Below are 18,950 nucleotides of genomic sequence, written 5' to 3' on the forward strand. Positions count from 1 at the left end.
GTACCACTGTAATTCCAGCTATGTCTGGTTTGCCATTTACGGTTGTTCCTAGATGGAGAAAGTGTGGCTACAGTAGTCCATGCTCTAAATCCTCCCATTTAAAGTACTCAAGTTCACTCAGTTTTGGGCTTGAAGACAGTTTGGAAATTGCTGCTAGTGAAAATTCAACCATCAGGATTTTGATGGGTCTGATGGCTCACGATCATGTAACAGCAGTCCTCCAAAATCTGTACTGGCTGATTTGTCATCCAGCCTCATTCAAGGTTTCACCTTATAAAGCCCTGAATGCTGCCAGTGACTCCCATGGCCAGTTGCCCAGGAACATACAAAGACAAGGAATGTTCTTACCATTTACTTTTTATTCAGTATTTACAGAGAAAGGCTTTAGAACCCAGCCTCTTGGATAATGGCGTTGTCCCAAGTGAATCTCCACACACCCATCTCTTCCACTTCCTCATTTGTCAATCTCAACGTCTCTCCTACGGGTGCTGAGCAGTGCCCTCTGTCTTTGAGCTCTTTGCTCTCCTACTTTCAAGGCTCACCAGGTTCTGGGAGAGGGGGATCTGGAATGCTTTCTAAAGACAATGTGTCCATTAGCTGTCACCCCCCTGCTGCTGTTGCTTCCTCCGCCGCTGCCTCCTCTCCCATTATTTCCCAACTTTTCCCCTCATCTGCCTCTGAGCTGTGACCTCCCTCAAACCCCTGTTGTAAATCTAAACTGTCTCCCTCTTCTCTGGAAGGGTCAGGCTGGGGAGGCCGTTTCCACCATTCCTCCTCTGCCCAGTCCCTGACACTGAATATTTTCGGACCTGGCTACATGAAGGAGAGCCTCTCTCAATATTCTCTTGCCTGTGGCCTAAGATCTTCTAGGGAGGCCCTTTAAGTAGTTCCATCACTCAATGGAATAAAGGGAGGGGGCGTCTAGGACCTGCCGGAGGGCCTTCTCGGCAATAATGCCACTGTTATGGAACATGCTCCCCACAGAGCTCCATCGGGCTGCTTTATTGCTTTATGATTAATTCATATTCTAATATTGAAACCTGCCCTGAGGTCATGTGACCAAGGGTAGGATATAAAATGTAAAAGATAAAATAAAAACAGACAAATCAAATATAAATATTTTAAACCAACAGAAAGTACCTGGTACCGCGCAGGAATTCTTAACAAACAAAATATACTGAGGTTTATAAATACAGCAGGTAATGCAATTTGTTAGTTCCTAGGGATGAACATGCACATGCACGCACCACGGCCCAGGAAACATCTTATCTTGATTCTTCCCCAGGGGCTGGGCTAATGCTAAACTGGGATTTTTAAAGGAGATGTTGTGCTCCTTTCTTGCTCTCCCACCCACACTGCACAGAGTGGAAGGGTCCAGTCCTGCTGGGTGCTGCTTTAACTCTGCTTCCTGCTGGTGTCCATTATTTTTTTTAAAAGGGAGATCTATTTTATAATGAAATAAGCATCTCTCATCATGTGCATGCCTGGCCAGCTGCCCTCTGACTAAAAATGCCGTGGTTTTTTGTTTCCTATTTTCCAAATAGGAAAAAATGTGGGATGCTGCAAAACCAGCAGCAGCTCTGGTGAAGCCTGGCATGCCTGTGCTGGCCCTGATACTGACATGGTGCCTGTTTACTGCTGCCTCCATCTTCTTCCAGTCTCTGGGTAGTCATTTGGGCTGTAGGGCCCTGGCCGGCTAGTTGTACCATTGGCTCCTGTCGCTCTACTGCCACAGTGTGGCACCCTGAGGGAAAGGCACTAGACCTTCCCCTTTGCTGTGCAGTAGGGCTCGGGAGTGGCCTCCAATGAGCTGCTCCACAAGCAGATGCTGCCTGCCACTCTAGTGGGAAATGATCCTGCTTTCTTCCAGGGCACTTCTGCTTTGTTCTTTATAAAAGCTACTAAAGACCAAGCCATGACTTGAGCAACCCACAAGTCAGTTACAGCTCATTTCTGAATGCACTATATATCAGGGTATAAGTAAAGATGAAATCTTGCCCTCGCACATACGCACTCATACAAAGCTTTCCAAACTGCTGACAGCGCCTCATCTCTCATTTTATCCATTTCCCCCTCCAAAATGCATCTCTCTCCCATACCCTTTCCTGTAAATAGGCGGTCTGGTGTGTCAAATGTTTGTTTGTTTTATCCAGTGATGTAGCTGTGAGACTGGCAACTGCGGTCCTGAAACTCCCCAGAGTGTTCAGCGCAAGGAAACTTTGAGACCTCCCTAGAAGATTATTTGTTGTATTTACATTTAAATATATTGTTGGCATCTGTCTGTCTCAAGAGACAATGGAGTGCGCCTCCGGGGGTGAAGTCAAACCACTGCACCAAAGTGTAGCACCAAAGTGACTTCCCTGGAGCCCAGGCCTGGGCAGTGTGTAGGGAGATCTTGGGCTGCCCAGACAACAAGACTCTGCTCTCAGCCTTGTTGATGTGGTCCAGAGGGAAGCAGAGCATTATGTTGGGCTGCAGGTGTTGCTGGAAAGAGTTGTACGAAGCGCCATCCAACCATCTTAGGGATTCCACTCCTGATTTGTGTAGGGTTTACTCCTTAGTCTTTTATTTTCCCAGAGGTATCTCACAAAGCAGCAGAGGTTTAGGTTCAGAGTTTTCCTTCACCTAGATGGGCTCCCTTCCCAGGTTGATGGGCCCCATCTGCTCCTCGTTCCCCTCTACAGAACTTGCAGAAACCGCCTTCTTGACCTTTGAGTCTTTTCTGCTCCAGAGCCTGACTTTGCATGTAGTCTCTAACTCACCAAGGTTTTGAGACCTATCAGCTACCCTCACCTGGTTTACCCAGCCAATCAAAGCCTTTCCTGGGGTGTGGCTGACAGCTTCTACAAGCCACAGGTGAGAGCTGAGTTCAGGTAGGGACCAAAGGTGGGGGGAAACTACCCCACAAGGAGCGTGATGTATCCCCCACCAGAAGTACTACCCCTCCTCTAATATATGTATATATTTTTATATGTTTGTACAGGTATATGCATATGTTTTATATGTATAAAGTTTTGATTATATTAACATTTGTTTTTAATTATTATTTTTCCATGTTTTTAGTGTTTTTATTTTATATGTAAGCTGCCTTGCGTCCTGTCAGGGAAATGTGGGGGGCATAAATGAATTTAGCTGTAGTAGCAGCAGCAGCAGCAGTAGTAGTAGTAGTAGTTGTCATCTGATTAGTGCAAGCAGGCTTATCCCTCTGTTTTGTCCAAAGTGGACAAGAGAGATTTGCCACAAACAAACATGAATGCTCTGTAATGGCTGTAGATGTTTCCCATATAGGCAACTCCTGCAGGGACGAGGACTAGACAGCGGCGGGCGGGGGGTGTACTCTGTTTAAAACAACCTTCTGCAACCTGATGCCCAACAGATGTTTTGGACTACAACTGCCACTAGCCCCAGCCAGCAAATCCAGTGGTGAAGGAGGCTGATCCAGTGGGACAACTGGGGAACTGCTCCCTCAACCTCAGTCTACCCTTAGCCAGCCTCCACCTGTCCGCCTGGTCCTGGCTGTCGGCTCCTTCCTCCTTAGCCTCAGTACTGTCATTGGCTCTAGCCCCGTTCACCGTTGGCCTCTCTGCCTCTCTAGCCCTACCAAGTCCCACTTGTCAATAGTCAAGGCTATAAGACCTGCGGTCTAGCAATATCTGGAAGGGCACAGTTTGGGAAGGCTGGTTTCAGATAAGGAAACTCTGTGGTGATTGTGACCAGCAAGAAAGAAACAGCGAGCCTGATAGCACAAGCTAAAGCACCTTTAAAGCCCTGCTGAAGTCAATTATTTATTGGGGATTGCAGTCCTAAGGAACTGTTATATCCATGTAAACAAGTATGTGTTAGTGCTGCTGCTGCTGTTGTTGTTCTGCTTGGTGATTTATCTGCCACTTTTTGGCCCAAAGGCCTCCGGAAGCAATGAACAGCATATTAATATGACAAAACAGATAATAAAAGCACAACGATAGAATAAATCAATAAATCAGAGCAACAATAAAAGACAGAAAAGTGCAACATAGAGGTACAAAAAGAAGATACCCTTCCCAAACTAAAGGTTTGAAGAGGGGTATGTAAAAGGATCAACCTTTTGTTGGTTGGTTGGTTTTTTATTTGTGGGGTATAAAGCGAGATGAGCGCTGCAACCCCAGAGTCGGTCACGACTGGACCTAATGGTCAGGGGTCCCTTTACCTTTTTACTGTCCTCAAAGCAATTTACACAGTACATTTTCAAACAATGTTTCATTGACGTTGACTACTATTTTGGCAGTCAACGTGCAAATGTTCCACCCTTAAATGACAGGAGCAGACTCACAGACTCACTCGCTTCTAGGCCTGATGTCTTCCCAGGTTCTGTCTGCCTTGGCAATGGGCCAAAGCACAACCTATCACCACAAGCATTCGCCCAGTGAATATCAATGCCAGGTCAGGAGATCATCAATTCTCCTCCCAGGTAGTTTTTCTCACAATCAGCTAGTTTCCTTTGGAACTAGAGATACACAGAGCTATGAGTTGTCTGAAAACACCTTAATGGTGCAGGATCCCTCTCTGGGAACCTGGCAGTTTTTCTGCTTTGCTCTTTGCCACCAGTTATGGTCTGCTGGTATAATTGTAAATAAAGGAAATATTAACAAAAATACTGTAACTCTCCAATATTTTCTCTCTCATCATCATCATCACCCCAAGGAAATTAAGCACTTTAGTGTTACCCCTGGAATCTCTTACCACTCAGGGAAATGGGAAAACATGGAACCATTTTAACAATTTTTAAGGTCTTATCAGTAGGGCAGGAGAATGAGAAATAATACATTGCCTAAATATGCTTTCCCACTTTCCCACTGGCAATACTAGAGAAGTTTAGCTTGGGAAAGAAAATTAGGCACAAAAATATAAATGCAAACTTGCAAGAAGCTTGTCTGACTCTGTTCCTATAGTTAGAAAGGTGAAGAAATTGAGAGTTGAAAGGGACCCTGTTGATGGAGAAAATCCTGCATCCCTGGCCATCTGAGCCTCTGCTTAAAAACCTATAATGAAGGTGAATCCACCATCTTCCAAGGCAGCATGTTTCCCTACTGAATACCTCGTACTATTTGGTCATTCTTCCTAATGCTTTGTTTAAAAGAAACCCTTTCTTGTCCTTTGATTCTGCTGGTTTGGATCCTACCCTTTAGAGAAGCTTCTCCCAACCTGGTGCCCTCTGCAACTCTCATCAGCCCCAGACAGCATGGTCACAGATGATGATAGCTGTAATGCAACAATATCTGGAGAGCACCCAGTTGAGAAAGGATGCTTCAGAGCAACAGAAAACAAAGTTGTTCCATGTGGTAGCCAAACATTTGAAGATGCCCATCATCCTGCCTCCTTAGTTGTCTCTGCTCCAGGCCAAAAAACCCCACTTCCTTCAACCATATCATATAGAACTTGGTCTACAGGCTCCCTATCATTTTTGTCACCTTCTCTAGACATAGTCCAGCTGTTTAATATCATTCTTGAACTGTGCTGCCCAGAAGTGGACAGAGTACTCCTGCTGAGGTCTGAACAAAGAAGAACAGAGTGGTGCCATTGCTTTTTGCGATCTGGGTGTTATAGCAGCCTAGAACTGAATTAGCTTTTAAACTGCCACACCACACTGCTGAGTTGCGTTTAGCTCATGGTCTACTAAAACCTCTAGGTCCTTTTGACACGTGCTGCTGTCAGGCCAGAAAGTCACCCACTCCACTATGGACTTCACAATTAAAAGCAAGCACATTACACCCTCAATAATATGGTCTCTTGCCTCCTGTGAGTAGTAGAGACTTCAGCAAAGTTAGGTATACCCATCTGTTTTGACATTTGCTGCTTCGTAAACCTTGATTTATTTGCCATTAATATGTTTGGTGAGAGCATCTACCCCCCCAACCTTAAAAACAGTTTTAATCATCAAGCCAGATGAACCCAGCAGCAAATCAAACTGAATTTGTCATTACAATCGCCATGCATGGAGCTCAGTGAGGTAACCACAGATTAGAATATTAATGCTTGTTTATTTCAAGCTTCACATAAACATAACAATTGAAAAGGAATGCCAGCATTTGCAGTCATTAATCATGAGTGATTTTCCGCTGTCTTGAACCTTTGCGAATAACTTACTCTTAAGATTATTACTGGTGGGCGGGGGGTGCAGTAGATTAAGGTATTGTTGAAGTCTGGCCACATTGCAAGTCTACTGGTGGCATTTTCCTCCCTTTCAGTTACCAGACATCCAGAAAGGGTGATCTTCCTTGTGGCTGCTGTGATGCTGTGGTCAGTTTTCAGCCCTTCCTCCTCTGAGTGAAGGGAGAAAGAACATACGGACATAAATGGAGGCTGCGTGCCTAAAGTGATCAAATGCAAGAAGGACAGGGTTCTTATTCCTTCAACCGTTACACAAAAGGAGGCATTTTGGCAGGTGCAGCTTGTCAAGCAGAGATGAAAATCTGCAGCAGTCAAAACCGTCTCTTCTGCACAGTATAAGACCGCCATCTTGCTCCACAACAGATCACCTCACTCATGCATAAAGCTTCTTGGGTTGAAGAGCTCTTTAGGAAACAGGAGATCTGTCTGAATAAGCCCTGTAACTTCTAGGGTCCCCACCCTCATTCTGCATCAAAGGCATTTTCTGAAGTGCAACTTGCTGTGAGTGCAGTAATAGAATCCTTCACAGGCACCTGCTGTCAACATGTGGGGCAGGCATCTCTAGGGAGACAACTGTCATGGGTCACAAAATCTTGATTCCTCCATAGGGATGGGTGCGAAATACAATCCTGTTTGCATTTAAAGGCATACATACCTAATTTGCATTTGCCAAAACATTATGCGAACCAAAAGACAGCCACCTTTTGAAATCTGCACTTCTCCAAATTTTCCAGTGCAGTTCTCCAGTCAAGGGACGTGTACAGAAATATGTGTACTAGGGTAAGGTCTGCATATTTGTGCATACATTAGCATAGGGAAATCGCTTTGCAAAAAAATGGGCATATTAGGAAAATTTGCATACAACAGTGCACATATTGAGAGAAATTCACGCTATAATGCTGATGAGGACTTTAACAAACGAGAAAATGGTATGAAAATGTCGTGACCTGAACTCAAGATTTGGGAAAATGAGAAAAATCAAAATTGGCACATTTCCCCATCCTTCATCCTCAATGTCTCAGTATTAGTTACATTAAGCTCAAATAAACCCTATGTGTTAAAAACAACAACATTCCCTTTTCCTACAGCTCAGTTTTTTTGCTATCCTGAAAGCACTGATTAATTCATGGAATGTTGATAATATCTGAAGGCTATCTTAGCAGAATTCGGCAAGCCTGAGGATCAAATTCTTGCCCTCTGTTCATGCCAGCCACGGTTTTTGACAGCTTATCTATGTTGCCAATCAAAAATATTTTCTGGTTAGCCCCTTAGAATGAACATTGACACCGAAGCCAGCTATAATGCCACACCAACTTTCAAATATAATGGATAGTTTTGCAAATATGACAAGGATTTCATCTCTCCCTGCAAGGAAATGTGAGCTTCTCAGGTCTGGTATTACCCACTAACTTGTCTACATCATGTATAATTTGCATGACCAAGAGGTGGCAGCACTTCATCAGTCTTAAGTGTAATAATCACTACACTAGCTCACCATGCAGAGCAGCTCTCTCCAACCTGATGCCACCCAGATGGATTAGACTACAACGTCCATCAGTTCTGACCCATTGGCCATGCTGGCTGGGGCTGATGGGAGTTGTAGTCCAAAGCATATGCAGGATACCTGTTTGGTGAAGGCTTACAGTTCATTGGGAGTGCTAAATAAAGAATGGAACTAGGAGAATTTTTATTAAAAATGTATCAGCAACAGTAACAATTTATTACTCTGTTGTGCCCAAATGGCTATCTAAAGCTTAGTTCAAGCAAACATGTTCCATTATACATTCTTCAAGAGTCAGTTAACTGACCTTAAAGTGAGCATACTAGAACAAAGGAATTTCAAAGGCAGTCTGCCGTGGGAAACCACTGAACTGCAGTTCATCAAATGGTTGAGTGCTATTGCTTGTGGATCAAATCGGGACAACGGACTTCTATCGCACTACATGAGTTCTTGGTTTTCTAATGCCAGGATGCCAGTGTTATCAAGACTTTGTGTATGTGTGAATGGCCACTGTTAAGAATGTAATTATCACCATCTGCGGTTTTCTGCATTTTATCTCCTTCTGACCTCAATGTTTACAATTCTGCACTCATCCAGCAAAATGAACTGCAGTGAGCTGAAAGCTTTGTACTAAATACATTTATTAAATAACACATTTTCAAAACTTCTTATCTTTACTGCAATGGACTTAGAATCATAGAGTTGGAAGGGAATCCCGAGGGTTATCGAGTCCAACCCCCTGCAATGCAGGAATTAGGTACACGGCTACTGAATCTGGAAATCATGATGTATCTGTCCACCTTACCATCCAGTTGATAAAGAGTTAGGGTAAGTTGAGGAGAAACCATAACTCAGAGGCAGAGCACATGGTTTGTAAGCAGAAGGTACTAGGTTCATTCTCTGGCATCTCCAGTTAAGACGGTTAGGTATTGAGACTGACCTCCCTTAGATGGCTGACAAGAGTGACACCACGGATTGAAACAACTTTTGCATTACACAACCACACCCAGAAGAACTGAGTTTGGGATCTTAGTGGTCAAAAGCATAATACCAACTTTATTTTGGCCTGAGCTGAACTTGGTTTCTCATGTGAAAGCTGTCACTGGAAATCATTGTGTTGTGGAATCAGAGTTGTGATTGGGTTTACCACAACTTTCAGCCACAAGCTTGAGATGGTTTGCAAGTAAGCCTTATCTAGGAGCCAAGTTATCTCCAGCTAGTTGATACCCGAAACCAGAAATTCTGCTGCAGAAACTGATGGGAAAACAAACTCATATTCTCTGAATTTTGTCTGTGCTCATGGGAAGGGGGGGGGGGAGAAAACTGAAAATGAAATACAGAAATAGCATGAAACAAAAACCAAGTTTCCCATGATGAACTAAGCTGAATAAAGACTTATTACTGATCTAATCCTAAAGCAATACACTGTAAGCCAATACACTTGACATTTGAGACCTTGAACTTTGTCTGGTATCATATCTACTTTCCGTGTTGTTTCAGAATTGAGAAATATTCCTGTGGCTACATGCAGAAAAAGCCTGCAGCCCCTGAAAGATACCCAGCATCATAATTAATTTCCAGGCAATGACATTTAACTGCCATCTCTGCTTTTTTGGCTCCACTGCTTGGCTGGCGAGGGAATATAAATCTGCCTTTGGGCTTTGGGAAATTGGCTGTTACATGAATGCAGCACTATGCTCATCCCACAATATTTGTCTTCGCTTCCACAGGTTTATCCTGTTGTAGTCTGTCCTATTATGATCTTCTATAGACCTTATTACAGGACCAAATTGAGCACTTCCCAGAAGTGTCTGGGTGACAAGACTTGGAAATTATGGCATATGGTTCTTTCTCAGCTCTGTCCCTTTCTCCCACAGAAGACATCATTTGGGGATTGTTTTTGTTTTGTTTTTTAATCACTGTATATTTTAAAATGATTTTCATTCATTGCAACAACAGTAGGCAGACACACATTGGTCTCTGAGCCTGTTGCATTATACTGCTGCAAGAGCAGCTGTACAGTTAAGGCAACTGGGTTTTTCAGTGTTGTACCAGTCTAGTGGCTGAAAATTCATAAAATCAAGACAATTTGTTCTGCTGGTTTAACATTTGCCAAGGAGGCAAGTCTGCATGACAAGGAAATGGTCTGGCCAACTGCCAGGAAATAACTGAAAAAGAGCTGCCAAGTTCACTTCCAATATTTTGCACCAAAGGCAATTTTTCTTTATTTACAAACCATGTTCTGCCCACCTTTACTTTTCTCTTTTTGCTGGTTAAGATTACATCAAAACTTCAAGAGTATTGCAAGGGTCTCCATTTTACTGGTTTGCGGGAAATCTACTGTGGATACCAACATTTTTCAATGCTAAGTGATCTACTGGAAAATACTGGAATGCCAGTCAAGTGGGATTTTGAGAGGAAAAAGAGGAAATGCTGACAAGAAGTAGCACCGCTCTAGTGGCGTAACTAGCCGCTCGGGTGCCTAGTGTGGGGGCGTGTCCTGCAGCCGGGGGCGAGGCAAGCCTCTCTGACGCTTGGAGCCTCTCCGCCGCCTCCCCCTCAGCTGTAGGGCGACTGAGGGAGAGGCCGTACGCAGACGCAAGTCCCACGCTGCCGTTTCAGGCCGCGCAGAACCTGCAGGCACCTAAGCCACCACATCACTCCTAAAAAAATTTGAGAGCCCGATTTTTTTAAAAACCTCATTTTGTCACCCACCCTCAGTGATGACACCCGGGGCGGGGTGCACCCCCCGCACCCCCTTCCTCCACCACTGCACAGCTCTGATTGGCAAGCTATGGAGATAATGACAAAAACCAGAGCTAATAACCTACTAAACAGCCTACTTTGCAAAATTGATGTAAAGATTACCACTTAAGAGATTTTTAAAATATTACATGGTTTATAGGTTGTATCCAGCTAAGTTTTACTCAAAAGAAACCCAATGAAATTAATAGATGTAAGTTAGTCATGCTCATTAACTTTAATGGGTCTACTCTGAGTAGGGTCAGTAATGGGTACAACCCTATAAATGCTTTTAATTATATACATACTATGGGATAAGATATGTAAAAATAAACTAGCACATTAGCAGCACAATCCTATGCATGTTTACTCAGAAGTGCCTATGTGCTCAGTGGGCTTACTCCCAGGAAAGTGTGTGACAGATTATAGCTTAAACTGCAGCATGCATTCTAACAATTATACAGCAGCAGTAAAGTTACAAATTGCCCCTGTCCCACACAACCCCACTACAAGAGAACTCATGTAATGCACTGAATTCTCTTTCAAAAGAGCAGAAGTTAAACCAACCAAAGGCAGTGGATTTTCCCAGCACTGCTAGATTAGAATCTAAACAACAACCACAACTGGAGATTCCAGGGATTTTGCTAGCGGCTGTTTGCATGTATTCTGCCACAAAGCCTGGTCATTTCCTCTAGTATTCTCAGCCCCCAGCCAGAGTAGCTCTGAGAAGCATTTGCATTGCAAGCTGCAACACTGGTATACCAACATTATTTGAGAGTCCACTCTTTTCCCCAAAGCTCTGGAAAGTTACTGCCAAGCACTTCTTGAACATTGCAATCCCAAGGTGCTATTGGACTCAAACTCCCATCATCCCTGACCACTGGCCATTCTGGCCAGGGCTGATGGGAATTATAGAGGGTACCACATTAGGGAAGGCTTGTGTTGACAATGCTCAACTAAATGGACCAATAGTTTAATTTGGTATAAGGCAGCTTCCTATGTCCTTATGTTCCTAGCCTTAGCTTTAGCCATTCTGTACAACAGGAATAAACTATCATCCTCTACTTCACAGGAAGGGGCAGATGATGTGGTGTGGCTGCCCCACTCACTTGACCTCCCTTCAGGGTATGGACCCAACTGGGTGTGTCTGCACTGTGTTGACCTCGACCTTGCCACTCTCCATCACAATATGCAGCTATGCAACAGAAGAGACACAGCAGGAAGGAGGTTATGTACATGGCACAGCCTCCCTGCACTGTCTGCTACTGCTCGTGGGGCTACTGTGAAGGTAAATTAAATGAGGCACTAAATGCCCAGTGCTATAGAGAAATGATAATAATAGCATATGGGGGGAAGGCATACATTTCAGACGAAAGCCACAAGCAGTGACTTCAAAACAGTGTGTGTGTGTTCACACTGTTTGTCTGCAAGATGAAATAGACATGCACACCCCACTCAAGTCACAACCTACACACACACCCCAGAAGCAAACACAGCAGGTTGTAGCTTTGTGAACAACTACACAGTGCGCTTATTGTTGCTCATAATGAAAAAATCTCTCCTGGCTAACAAAACACACACACTGTGCTATGTTGGTTTACTGCAAGATTTAGGATATCCCAGGTAAACTAGACATCCGTCATGAATCCTGAGAGGTGACTCAGTGCCTACTATTTTCTTTGTTGAATTTTGTTTACTGCAGTGCATGGTGTTTCACAGGAGAGGAGAAGAACAGCTCTCATTTTGTTCTTTCTCTCCCTCGCCCTTTCTTCAGCGAGCAAACTAAACTTTAAACCAATCTTCTTTATTGTTCTTTACTTACATAAACAAAATTAAGCTGCAGGGAGTCGATTAATAAAATTCCTGCTTAACACACACACGCTTTCAGGAAAGCTTCCCTCGCTGCCCAACACACATACTGCCAATCTTCAAGGCAAGTTTTAATCTCCCAGGAAAATCAATGTTACTTTGAATAAAATACCCGAGAACAGAGATTACTTAAGGGAATCAGGCTCCAAAGTATGATTGAAAAATATAGATTTCCCTCCCCCTCCTTACTGCAGGAGTACTATGCTGCAGTGCATATAAAAACGTGGTGTAATAATTATATGAACACATAGAGAAACTCCAGGTGTTATCCCCTGAAGGTTTCTTCCATATAAACATTTGAAAAGGAGGCAAAAATAAATAACAAAATGAGAGAGACCCTATAAGCTGCAGGAGGCAAAGAGAAGGAACAGGCAGGCATCTAAGCTTTGCACTTACATATGCCAGGTCTATTTCTTATCACCAGGTCAGGCTCACTTTACACTAAGGACTGCCATTACAGTGGTCTATGTCGTGGTTTCTTGCCTGGATTTTAATTTTTGTTGGGGGGGTGCAGGATGATGGTGATGAGGGTGATTAATACATTGTTGGTGATTATTTTGGCACCACCAGCATCATGACACTTTTCAGAGCTATACAGGCAACATTTACAGGTCCTAGCTAGGGCCACGTTCCACGTAAGAGTTTGAAGTAGATGTGTGCATGCTTTTTGAGTCATCCACACAAAATCATCCAAAGGGCAGCTTGTACTTTCTTCCCATTTATTTGGATTGGCAAAACCTAGCCATTTTACTCTATCAGCCCAAAGGAAAGAATGTGGTGTGCCTATTTCCACTGGTTGTTGCTGAAGACACATTCACAGTATTTATATATATACACACACACACACACACACACACACACACACACACACACAGTGGTACCTCAGGTTACATATGCTTCAGGTTACATACGCTTCAGGTTACAGACTCCGCTAACCCAGAAATAGTACCTTGGGTTAAGAACTTTGCTTCAGGGTGAGAACAAAAATTGTGCTCCAGCGGCGTGGCAGTAGCGGGAGGCCCCATTAGCTAAAGTGGTGCTTCAGGTTAAGAACAGTTTCAGGTTAAGAACGGACCTCCGGAACAAATTAAGTACTTAACCCGAGGTACCACTTTATAGCTGTTTTGTGCAGAACTGCTCTTGTGCAAAACAACTGCATTAAATTGCTCTCCACACCCCAACTTGGCTGTCTGTGCTTGTACGTGAAATGCTGGGTGCTTCTAGACAACCATTTGTCCTGATTGTTTGAGAGGAGGCTAGACAGCATTGGCTATTTAATGAGCATTCATTCTGATTTGTTTGTTGTGACACTGCATCAAAGCAACTGTTATTCTATCCAGTGCATTTTCATGCCTCTTTCCTTATTGCAATAAATATTGCAATAAATTTTGGGAAGCAGGTTTGTTGCTCAAGATCTCTCCATCCACTATAATTGGGGACACTCCTGAATTAGCCAGTATGTGACTGAGTCCCAACCAAAAACAGAAAAGTTGGGAAGTGTCCAGTGTGCTTATGTTTTTCTCTAAGTCTGGATATCCGAGGAGCTCATACCTCCACCTGCCTTGCCCCGGTGAGGTGCTCCTTAGGAGACTGCTGGCTTTCCACCTGGCAAGGCCAGGCACAGCACAAAATTTATTTATTTATTTTTAAACTGTTGTTTTGCACAAGTCTGGTAAATCAAAAGCATTTATTTCCACATGCTTTTTAAGATGTGTGCATTTTTCCATACACAATGTACAACACATCTTATTCAACCCATCATCCTTCATTCTTCATTGTGTTCTCTTCCATTCAGAAGCCACTTCTATTCTATCTATTTCTTGTCTCCTTTTAGGGACCAAACCTTCAAATGTTGGTGTTACTGCTAACTCACATATAGTCCTTCTCCAAGGGAAGATTCACCTAATTAACCTCATCAGATAAAGCCCTGCACAAGGCCTTCCACTTGCGCAGTGGGGCTTTCCCTCTCCTCTCCTCAACCTGTGCACCCCCCCCCAAAAAAAAATAGCTCTGGGGAGAACCCCAGAACAGCATACAGTGAAGAGAGGTGATTGTTGCATCTGGCAAGTTGACATGCTTGCACAGAGAGATTATTTGTAATAGGGCAACATTGAATTCCACCCTCAGTTTCAATAGTCTCTCTCCAAAACCACTGAATATGTGAAAATCGTTTCCTCTTGATACAGCACACCTCCAGCAGGCATGACATCCTGCGTTATTTATTTTACTTAATTTTAATGGATTGTACAATCAGTTACAGGTTTCTTTGTTCTTACTGGTCCAGTTGTGGTGGTACTTCTACTAAGTAGATTTTTCTTATTTAGAATACGAACAGATTGCATCTGGGGAAGCAAGAATTGGCTGGAAAGCCTATTTTAATAGAATTGGCTGGTGCTTTCCTTCATACCCCTGAAGCTGAGCAAAAGGTTCTTATGCCACGATGATGCCAAAGCCTCATGGCTGTTCCATTCTGCTTCCCTTTGCCAGCCGACAGGTTCTGCTGCAGGAAATAACAACAGAAGCAACAGCAGTGCCTCTGCTCCTTCTTGGTAAATACTCTTTGCTCGCATCTGCTACAATCACAATGATATAAGTTGTGCAGTCTGCTCAGATGGAAATGCAATAGGGACATTTGCATATTGGCTAGGAAAAACAACAACAAGCAAGAGAAGGAACGCATAATGTACCTGCGCCTTTCGCTGAACAAAATTCTTATGGATACTTCTCCCAGGAAACCACATTATGTTATTAGGTGAAAAGTTATTTAGAAATGTATACCCAGCTCTTCTTGATAAGAGAAATTCAAAGCATCTTACCCAAAAAAGCTCATAAATATACACAGCACAGTAATCCGTGGAATAGATGTTCGCATGACTCAGGCAGCGGAACGACACAGCAATAATGCATATCTCTACACAGAAGTAGTCCCATGAAGTACAGCTAGGTTTTCTTCAAGGTGGGTTGGCCAATGTGATGCCTTCCAAATGTTGTCTGAGTGCAGATCCCATCACCCCAGGCTATTGGCCACGCGGGCTGGGACTGAGCAGCATTCCAACAGTATCTGAATGTTGGTTACTCCTAAATTTAGGATTGCAACCTTACAGTGCAATCATATAAAGCGCATTCTCCAATTAAATGAGAGTGCGTGTTGCGGTGTGGGCCACCAGGTCAGCCCTGTGTTGCCGGGCAGGTTTATGGCTACTGCATGGGGCATTGATTGGATGACCGGGTTGCTGGGGCAAATTGCATGTTGCAAGTTGGTGGGTGGGACCATTAGGCTTTAAATACAGGGCTCTTTGGTTTCCCTTTCTCTTTTGCAGAGTGCATCGGATCACCCGCCCGCCCTGTTTTCCGGTTGACCTTGCTTTGCCTGTCATGGGGTCGTCTGCCTTGGTGCAGGGGCCTAGTAGGAATTTTGCCATTTGGCTGATTGGCTGGTGCCATTTGGTTTTTGCCTACTACTTAGCAATTCGTCACAACTTGTAAGGTTGCGGTTAGGCATTGGTTATAAATTGCTGGTGGTGGAGGGGTCAGGATAGGCTGTGCCTGCCCCTCCAATTGTGCTGAAGGGAATTCCGTTAAAGGAATCCTGGGGCTTGCCACGATTTCGTCCAATCCCTGTCATGGGACCAGGGCCGGCAAGCCTTGGGGAGCTGGTTGGGTGAGCGACATGGTCTGAAGCTCAACTGATTCCCAACATTATCTTTCCCTTCTACTGGCTTCCGATCGGAGCTCGGATGTCAGTTCTGTCCCTGGTGGGGGGACAGATAGTCATAACCAATGTCTATACAACCACTCACTGATTTTGTATTTTAATAAAGTTGTGGCCAAAATAGTGCCCAAAAACCTAAACTAAAATTACGTGTGATGTGTGAAATTATTTGAGGGGTGGTCTGGGGACCTACACACGCAAATCCCATTGCAGGCAAAAGGTTCCAGGTTCGATCCCAGGTGTCTCCAGGTAGGGATGGCAGAGATTCCTGTCTGAAACCCTGCAGAGCTGCTGCCAGTGAGTGTTCACAATGCTGAGCTAAAAGGGAGCATGGTCTGACTTGGTAAAAGGCAGCCTCCAATGTCCCTATTATTAAGCTATCAGCATGACTTGGCACATGACCAAAGTGTCGGCTTATAGTGTGACATGCAAAATTCTTAATCCACTGCATGGTGGTCTTTGTCTGAAACCCTGGATATCCACTGCCAGTTAATATACACAATACTGAGTTAGATGAACCAATGGGCAGACATGAAAGAAGGCATCTTCCTAGGTTCCTGTGTCACAGAATATCACATATCTGGCTACAACTAAGTAGCTGACATGTGCAGAACTTTCAAACTGCTACTATGAACCTGATAGGCATAGGGTCATGCACGTACTCTGACACGGTTGCCAGTGTACTCACTGTTTCTTAAGTGGAATCTACACACATATAAAAAACGCTGTGAAAATGCTTTTTTGAAAAACATTTTGAAAAATATATTGAATTTGCCATAGCTCACTGTCACCATCTAGTGTCACATTGTATATTGCACTTTACAACACACTTAAAACGTTTTATCTGCAGCTGTGCAGCTGAGTCCTTAATCTCAAGCAGCTTTTCTTTATTCATTTAAATACCAAAGTGTAACTATTTTGACAGTGCTGGAATCAAAGCCCAACAGAGCTCACTAAAGAAGATGTAGGAAAACTGAGCTTAAATTGGGCAATGATAGAATCTTGTATTTCAGAAGTTAACAAAACCCTTGTTTCCAAACACTGAATTGGATGAGGAAATGCCACTCATCTTGCGCATCAGTCTTTGCTGTGCTTTGTATGTGTTTTATAACTGCTGTCTAAATGGTACTTGTTCTGGCCAAGCTGTTTTTCTGCTTTGAGGTGTTTTTATATTGTTGAGTATTCTAAGTTGCTTTGAAGACCCCTGCAGTTCAAAAAGCAGCAGCAGTTTCCTAAACAAATAATAGTTCTTTTCTTGCATTGCAAAATGACCCCCCCCACCCTTTCAGCCAACTTTTCAGCAAGGAACAACAATCCTCAAGAAGTAAAATAGGCTGAGTTCAAATTTGTTTTATCCCCAGTTCAGGTTTTAAAATCTTTCTGGTTCAGAACATGAAGAATAGAGCCTGGGGATTGCAAGGGGGGGTGCGCTATCGCAGTGTAATTGATTCCTCTTGCCATCATTCACACTAACTAGTAAATAGAACAGATCTAAAGATCTTAGCAATTTCCTTGCCAAATGGCTAGGTGGAAATGAAGATGCCTGGAGAGTCCCATCAAAAACAAGCTGGAAGCTTTTTTTGTTTGTTTTAACAATGGAACCTGAAACTGGGTTGTTGGGGCATTGGAGTCCAAGAGAAATACAGCACAATGTTCCCTTCCATTAGGGACTGACATTGATGGAAAATGTCATTTCGTTCTGATGGTGCTGATAGTTGATATGATCCTAATGACCAGCACAAAGGATGCAATCAACTTCCTATTGAAACCGCTGGTGCTAACAGCACTTCACCACATCCAAAGCCTTCAACCAGAAACTTTCCTTCTCTCAACTGAGTCATCCAACCTTTCTCTTCACTTCCTACAAAAATTGTTCATTGTGAATAATCAGCAGTGGTTGGCTGAGCAAAGTGAGGCCATAAGTTTAACTCAACTATGCAATTGTTTTTCATAAGCAATAGCATCATCTGAAGCCAAGATATCCAAATGAAATTAGAAACACACATTTCAGGAAGGACTGACATTGTTGGGCAATGTCCTGGGCCCCACACACCCTGGAACCCACGGTTAACTCCCAGACCTCTCTGGTCCTATTCATTCTTTTTCCTGCTGCTGTCAAGTTGACCACCCTGTGTGAGCAGCAGCAATGAGAGCACAGAAAAGGACAGCAAACTCCTTTTGCCTTGACCTCTGCCAACCAGCCTAGAGGAGGAAGGCAAGTGAATGGGCAACCGTGGCAGCTGGTGTCCCCCAAAGCTGAAATGATGGACTGTGGCCAGTTGTTCTGTTTTCCTCCCCATCCTCCTCCATTGCAAAGATAATGTGGACACTTAAACACTGCAGTTGGACAAATACTTAGCACCTAACTAAATGGGGGTGGGGTCTTACTTTGGTTCAGATGAAGTCCCTGCTGTCGCGGTTGCTTCTCTGTTCAGAGAAAAGTCGCGTAGCCTCCACCTGTTCTGGTTCTCTCCATATCTTCATCCTTTTCAAAGAAACAGTGGGCACTTTCACTTTGCACTTGTATAAATACTTAACGCCTAACTGTCTTATATTGGTTAAGAACTGCTGTCACAATTTCCAGTGTGGGTCAATGCATTACTGAGAAGTAAGCCCCCACTGAATTCCATGTGGAATTCTCTCTGAGCCCTGGTTGCTCTAAATAGACCAGCTTCAGAGCACAATTCTGTGTTTCAAATTAAGTGCCAGATGAACTCCTATCTCCATTTGTCAAAGGGGGGAGAAAAATGTACAATGTGACATTAAAAGAACCAACGTCTCCCTCAAAGATGGAAATTATCAGGAAAAAAATGTTGGACAATCTCCTGCATATCAGGTACAAGCCCCAGACTGACATTCATACCCAGTTTCAAGAGGTCTAGGAGTGACTGAGGTCTGCTTTGTATTTGTCTAGCAGTGCTGCAACAAACAGAGATAGAAGACTTTACATGCAGCAGTGTCACATCAGCAGAAAATCAA

At 43.6% G+C, this 18,950-nt stretch overlaps 1 protein-coding gene across 1 annotated transcript in view; it reads right to left on the reverse strand.

Annotated features, from left to right (window-relative positions):
- Positions 1–18,458, reverse strand: part of THSD7B (thrombospondin type 1 domain containing 7B) — a 511,659-nt gene extending 493,201 nt beyond the window's left edge. The window contains exon 1 of the mRNA XM_083581788.1: positions 18,360–18,458. The gene's annotated coding sequence lies outside the window, so the exon portion shown is untranslated. The remainder of the gene's footprint in view (positions 1–18,359) is intronic.
- Between the last annotated feature and the right edge of the window lie 492 nt (positions 18,459–18,950).

Source organism: Podarcis filfolensis, assembly GCF_964270895.1.
Source record: "Podarcis filfolensis genome assembly, chromosome: 1".
In the NCBI taxonomy this organism is placed as follows: Eukaryota; Metazoa; Chordata; class Lepidosauria; order Squamata; family Lacertidae; genus Podarcis; species Podarcis filfolensis.